Genomic DNA, 6,720 nt, shown 5'->3' with positions numbered 1-6,720 from the left:
TTTTTTAATTATAAATGAGTTAAATTCATCTATTCAATGACAGTCTAAGATTGGGTTAAAAACAGGTTATTTACAAGACACATGTCTGAAAAGAGAAGAGTTCCCTCTTTACTCATTCTTTCAAGCCTAAGGGGTTACCTGCAGCCCTCACACTGCAGACAACCCCTTGTCTTCTTAGTGCTTCGTTGGTACGTGACTATACCCCCTTATTCATACCATACATTGTTGGCAGTGGATTATTTATAAAATAAAGCCTCAAAATTGTTTTAGGCACCAAGATTTTTATTTACTCACCTTCCTGCTTTCTTTAAGGTTATAAACATTATATAAATATTATAAATCAGATTACTCTATTTTGGACCCAGGGTTGTGATAGGAACCCTCTTGTTACAAAATGATGGCAGATATATGCTGGCTTTGTGTTTTTCTGGCCCCTTTCAACCTCTGGCTGTCCCTTCTCTGTCCTTTTTCAGTTGTCCCTTAGTGGTCTAGTCTAACCCCTGTAAAATAGAGATTAAAAGTACCAGCACCAAGCCAGGATCTCAGGAAAACTCAAACAGTTCCTCCTTGCCTTTGAATATAGCGCCTTCCATCTGTCATGGGCTGAGGAACCACTGAACCAAGCACACGGGTATAAATCCACAGGCCAGATGAAGGCCTAAGTGGTAAGGTACATGGGCTTTGTGACTCCACTACCAATTTCCGGGCTTAGGAAGGACTGACTTAGTGAGCAGTTCCAAGACCACTGAGCTCATGGTTCCCTGTGGCTGTCTCCCTTGAACCTCCATCCTGACCAGGGCTTGAGGAAGGGCCTTTCGATTGCCCCTGCCACACTTGGAACAGTATGAGGGGTGCAGCAGAGGCCAAAAACTGAGGGACTAGCCCCAGGGAGTCTATGGCAGACACTGACAAACCAATCGCAAAGTTGGTGCCATTTACTCTTACAGAGGAGAGGCAGGGCCTGGGAAGGACAGCAGCTGGAAGGTGAAGGGCAGGCATGGCTCTCAGTAGCAGTTGTGATCTGGCTTGAAGGGGTTGTCATAGGACATACCCAGGTACTGAGCCTGCTTCTTGGTCAACTTGTGAGTTTCATATTCAGCTTGCCCAGGTGGGATTCAGCCACAGCCTCATCCAGCTTCTTGGGCAACAAGTGAATCCCACCAGGGTACTTGTCTGGGTGGGTCCACAGCTCAATCTGCACCATCGCCTGGTTGGTAAAGGAGTCACTCATCACAAAGCCGAGGTGGCCCATGGAACAGCCCAGGCTTACCAGCAGACCCTCAACCAGCAGGATGGTGCCATGCTGCTCTTCAGCCAGTCCTGACCACCTGGGGCTTGATGGTCACCTTCTCCACAGTGTTCGCGTTGAGCCACTTGGCATTGATCTCCACATCAAAGGGTTACACATGATAGCATCATCCTTCATCTGCTCAAAGTGCTGGCCAAGGATGATGTCAACACAGCCTGTGGCAGTGACAAAGATGTTGCCCTCCTGACAGGCCTCATCTACGGCAGTCACCTCATAGCCCTCCATGACAGTCTGTAGCAGGTTGATGGGGCCGATCTTGGTGATGACGAAGGGGTCCCCAAAATCCCACCGGGCCTGGGCACAGCCCTTGCCCATGTGGCCATAGTCTGCCACCATGGCTACCTTGCCGACAATCATCACGTCCGTAGCCCTCTTGATGCCATCTATGAGGGACTCCCGGCAGCCTTAGAGGCTGTGAAACTTGCTCTTGGTGATGGAGTTGTTGACGGCAGGTACCTTCAGGATCCCCTTGGCCATCATGTTATGTAGGCTGTGGACCCTAGTGGTGGTCTCCTCAGAGATGCCTTGGATGCCCAGTAAGAGCTGTGGGTACTTGGTGTGGATGTGGTTGGTGAGGTCACTACCATCATCCAGAATCATGTTGAGGGGCACGTCTTTGAAGTAGTGAATGTTGGATGCATGACAGGTATCCCTTGCTTGTTTCACCCTTCCAGGCATGCACTGGAATGACAGCCTTGGCAATGGCAGCCATTACCTGGTCCTGGTGGAGAAGATGTTGCAGCTGGACCACTGTACCTCAGCATCCAGGGAGACAACGGGTCTCAGTGAGGATGTCTCTCTCCATGGTCACATACGGCCAGCCAGAGATATGGGTGCCCTTCAGTGGCTTGGAGCCCAAGTACAGCTCCCACACACTCATCAGACCCAGCATCTCATTCTCCGCAATATCCAGGGCCTTGTGTCCCCAGGCGGCCAGGTCGATGTCAGCAACTTTATAGGACAGTTTGTCAGACATGCTGGCAACGCTTCCACAAAGTGTGATGGACACGGACAAAGGGGGCTGGGCCTCGGAAAGGGGACAGGCATGGGGCAGGCGGCACTGAGCAGGGCAGATATGCATTTTCTAGTCCAGATCAGCTTCTGACCTGGCTGCTCATGTTTAATGCAACAACATTGTTTTCATCAGGCTAAGCTTGATTTTGCTGCAGTGACAGGTCACTCAAAAATCTGTGTGGCTTTTCACACACACAAAATATGTTTCCCACTCACACCACATATTCAACACAAAGAACACAGGGAGGCTTGGCTCATCCTAAACACATGAAGACCTGGCCTAACGGAGTCTCCATTTGGATATATTCTTCCACAGTCTCTAGATATGAACATGGGAATCAAGTAAATGACACTCAAGCTCTTAAAGCTTCCCTCCCAATATAAAATAATTACTGGCTAAAGCATGGCCTTACCTAACTCCAAGAAGGTAAGGAAATGCAATTCTACCAAGTGCCTAACAGGAAAATAAAAATATCTGATAAATGGTACTGATGATTTCCTAAAGTACATCCACAAAATAAGGAGCTGACATTTTTTATTTTGAGCTGGAATATACTCCAAGACTCTGAACTGACAAATGATAAAAAATATAATATATACGGCCAGACACTGTCCTCTGTTTGTTAAGCAGTGGCAGAACCACACCTGCTACCACTCCAGTGACCATCCCCTGCTTCCCTGTTTATATAAGAGGATTACAGAGTAAAGAAGGATGGAAGGGCTCTTGGGTCCTCATAGATCTGCAGTGTCAGGAATGAAAAGGGGTCTCCCTCTCTTCTCCATAATCAAATAAATGGGGCTTTATGAGACCCTGTGGTTTGATGAGGAGTGTCTACAAGGAGGGGACACCAGTGCCCCACTTCCCAGCTGAAAGCTTGCTGTCATTCAGAATTGGAAAAAACTACTTTAAAGTTCACATGGAACCAAAAAAGAGCCCGCATCACCAAGTCAATCCTAAGCCAAAAGAACAAAGCTGGAGGCATCATGCTACCTGACTTCAAACTATACTACAAGGCTGCAGTAACCAAGACAGCATGGTACTGTTACCAAAACAGAGATATAGATCAATGGAACAGAACAGAGCCCTCAGAAATAACGCCACATATCTACAACTATCTGATCTTTGACAAACCTGAGAAAAACAAGCAATGGGGAAAGGATTCCCTATTTAATAAATGGTGCTGGGAAAACTGGATAGCCATATGTAGAAAGCTGAAACTGGCTCCCTTCCTTACACCTTATACAAAAATTAATTCAAGATGGACTAAAGACTTAAACGTTAGACCTAAAACCATAAAAACCCTAGAAGAAAACCTAGGCATTACCATTCAGGACATAGGCATGGGTAAGGACTTCATGTCTAAAATACCAAAAGCAATGGCAACAAAAGCCAAAATTGACAAATGGGATCTAATTAAACTAAAGAGCTTCTGCACAGCAAGAGAAACTACCATCACAGTGAACAGGCAACCTACAAAATGGGAGAAAATTTTCGAAACCTACTCATCTGACAAAGGGCTAATATCCAGAATCTACAATGAACTCAAACAAATTTACAAGAAAAAAACAAACAACCCATCAAAAAGTGGGTGAAGGACATGAACAGACACTTCTCAAAAAAAGACATTTATGCAGCCAAAAAACACATGAAAAAATGCTCACCATCACTGGCCATCAGAGAAATGCAAATCAAAACCACAATGAGATACCATCTCACACCAGTTAGAATGGCAATCATTAAAAAGTCAGGAAACAACAGGTGCTGGAGAGGATGTGGAGAAATAGGAACACTTTTACACTGTTGGTGGGACTGTAAACTAGTTCAACCATTGTGGAAGTCAGTGTGGCGATTCCTCAGGGATCTAGAACCAAAATACCATTTGACCCAGCCATCCCATTACTGGGTATATACCCAAATGACTATAAATCATGCTGCTATAAAGACACATGCACACTTATGTTTATTGCGGCACTATTCACAATAGCAAAGACTTGGAACCAACCCAAATGTCCAACAATGATAGACTGGATTAAGAAAATGTGGCACATATACACCATGCACTACTATGCAGCCATTAAAAAATGATGAGTTCAGGTCCTTTGTAGGGACATGGATGAAATTGGAAATCATCATTCTCAGTAAACTATCGCAAGAACAAAAAACCAAACACCGCATATTCTCACTCATAGGTGGGAATTGAACAATGAGAACACATGGACACAGGAAGGGGAACATCACACTCTGGGGACTGTTGTGGGGTGGGGGGTGGGGGGAGGGGGGAGGGATAGCATTAGGAGATATACCTAATGCTAAATGACGAGTTAATGGGTGCAGCACACCAGCATGGCACATGTATACTAACCTGCACATTGTGCACATGTACCCTAAAACTTAAAGTATAATAATAATAATAATAATAATAATAATAATAAAAAGAATCAGAAAAAAAAATTAAACCTTTCCTTTATAAATTAAAAAAAAAAAAAAGAAAAAGAAAATGCAAGTCGGCCGGGCACGGTGGCTCAGCCTGTAATCCCAGCACTTTGGGAGGCCGAGGCGGGTGGATCACGAGCTCAGGAGATCGAGAACATCCTGGCTAACACAGTGAAATCCGTCTCTACTAAAAATACAAAAAATCAGCCTGGTATTGTGGCGGGCGCCTGTAATCCCAGCTACTCAGGAGGCTGAGGCGGGAGAATGGCGTGAACCCGGGAGGCGGAAGTTGCAGTGAGCCGAGATTGCGCCACCGCACTCCAGCCTGGGTGACAGAGCGAGACTCCCGTCTCAAAAAAAAAAAAGAAAATGCAAGTCATATAGGCCCACCACTAGAGAGCAGCGAATGAGAGTGCCCTCAGGGAAACCTGACAGTATATTCTGGTTGTAAGGGGCATAGAGACTGTCAAGACTAGTGTCTACACCTGCTCTAGCTGTTTCTGAGGTGGGAAGGACTGTGGAAATAGCGTTTGGTAGCAGAGTAGACATGGATATAACTTTCCCTAGTTTCCTCAGTCCTCAGAGGCAGGGGGAAAAAAAAAGGAATTTAGTATTGGACATGACTCCATAGAAGGAATATAGGGATAAAAGGAGGGGAGACCCTTCCCCAAGAGAGTGTTGAATGAAAGCACAGAGCACTAGAAGGGCCCAAGGGACTGCCTCCCTTTGAAGGAGTCCTCAGCAGAGGGCCACCCTAAACAAACCCCTATACCTTCTATGCAGAGGCCATTGCATCAGAAGAGACCACCAGCATCAGGTAAAACAAGACCAAGCCAAGAGTGAGACCAGGATCATCTCCCCAGCACCAATGGACAACCATGTGTGAAAGAATATCTCTGATACTCTTATCCCTACCCCTAACCCTGTCTCAAACTCAAAAGACTAGGCCTACCCAGAGAGATGAAAGAAGAGAAGAGGGGCTGGGCATGGTGGCTCACACCTGTAATCCCAGCACTTTGGGAGGCCGAGGTGGCCGGGTCACCAGGTCAGGAGATCAAGATCATCCTGGCTAACAAGGTGAAACCTGTCTTTACTAAAAATACAAAAAATTAGCCAGGTGCGGTGGCAGGCACCTGTAGTCCCAGCTACTCAGGAGGCTGAGGCAGGAGAATCACTTGAACCCAGGAGGCGGAGGTTGCAGTGAGCCGAGATCATGCCACTGCACTGCAGCGTGGGCGACAAAGCCAGACTCCATCTCAAAAAAAAAAAAGAAAGAAAAGAAAAGAAAAGAAAAAGAAGAAGAAGAGAAAAGAAGAGGAGAAAAGAAGAGGAAAGGCAAAATGGGACCCATTCCATGGGGTTGAAGAGTGGGTAATGAAAGAGCAGTGTTTCTCTCAATTATATTACCTCTTTCTAAGATTTTTAATAAAACATGATAATTATGACAGTATCAAATGTTGCAGCAAAATGCTTGGTCACAGCCACTTAGCATTGACATCTCTACTAATAGAACTTTCTATCTAAGTCTTTTTTTTCCCCTAAGACGGAGTCTTGCTCTTGTTGCCCAGGCTGGAGTGCAGTGGCACGATCTTGGCTCACTGCAACATCCTCCCCCAGGGTTCAAGCGATTCTCCCGCCTCAGCCTCCCGAATAGTTTGGATTACAGGCACCTGCCACCACACGTTTTAATAGAGAACGGGGTTTCACTACGTTGGCCATGCTGTTCTTGAACTCCTGACCTCGTGAAGCACCCACTTCAGCCTCCCAAAATGGTGGGATTACAGGCGTGAGCCACTGTGCCTGGCCCCCTTCTATCTAATTCTAAACCACTCCCCTGGCAAGTATTCCAGCACTAGCCACGTCACGAGGAAGCCTGCAAATGTGTTCTGCTATTGTGAATTACACATGGTTTAATTTTGTTTTAATCAAATTAATTCCTCTCACATTACATGAGCTCAAAATT

General features: G+C 45.9%; 1 pseudogene; it reads right to left on the bottom strand.

Annotated features, from left to right (window-relative positions):
• Positions 1–1,004: 1,004 nt before the first annotated feature.
• LOC100967635 (adenosylhomocysteinase-like) lies at positions 1,005–6,426 on the bottom strand (annotated as a pseudogene).
• Positions 6,427–6,720: the final 294 nt, after the last annotated feature.

Source organism: Pan paniscus, chromosome 12 (assembly GCF_029289425.2).
Source record: "Pan paniscus chromosome 12, NHGRI_mPanPan1-v2.0_pri, whole genome shotgun sequence".
In the NCBI taxonomy this organism is placed as follows: Eukaryota; Metazoa; Chordata; class Mammalia; order Primates; family Hominidae; genus Pan; species Pan paniscus.
This window is presented reverse-complemented; position numbering and strand designations above follow the sequence as displayed.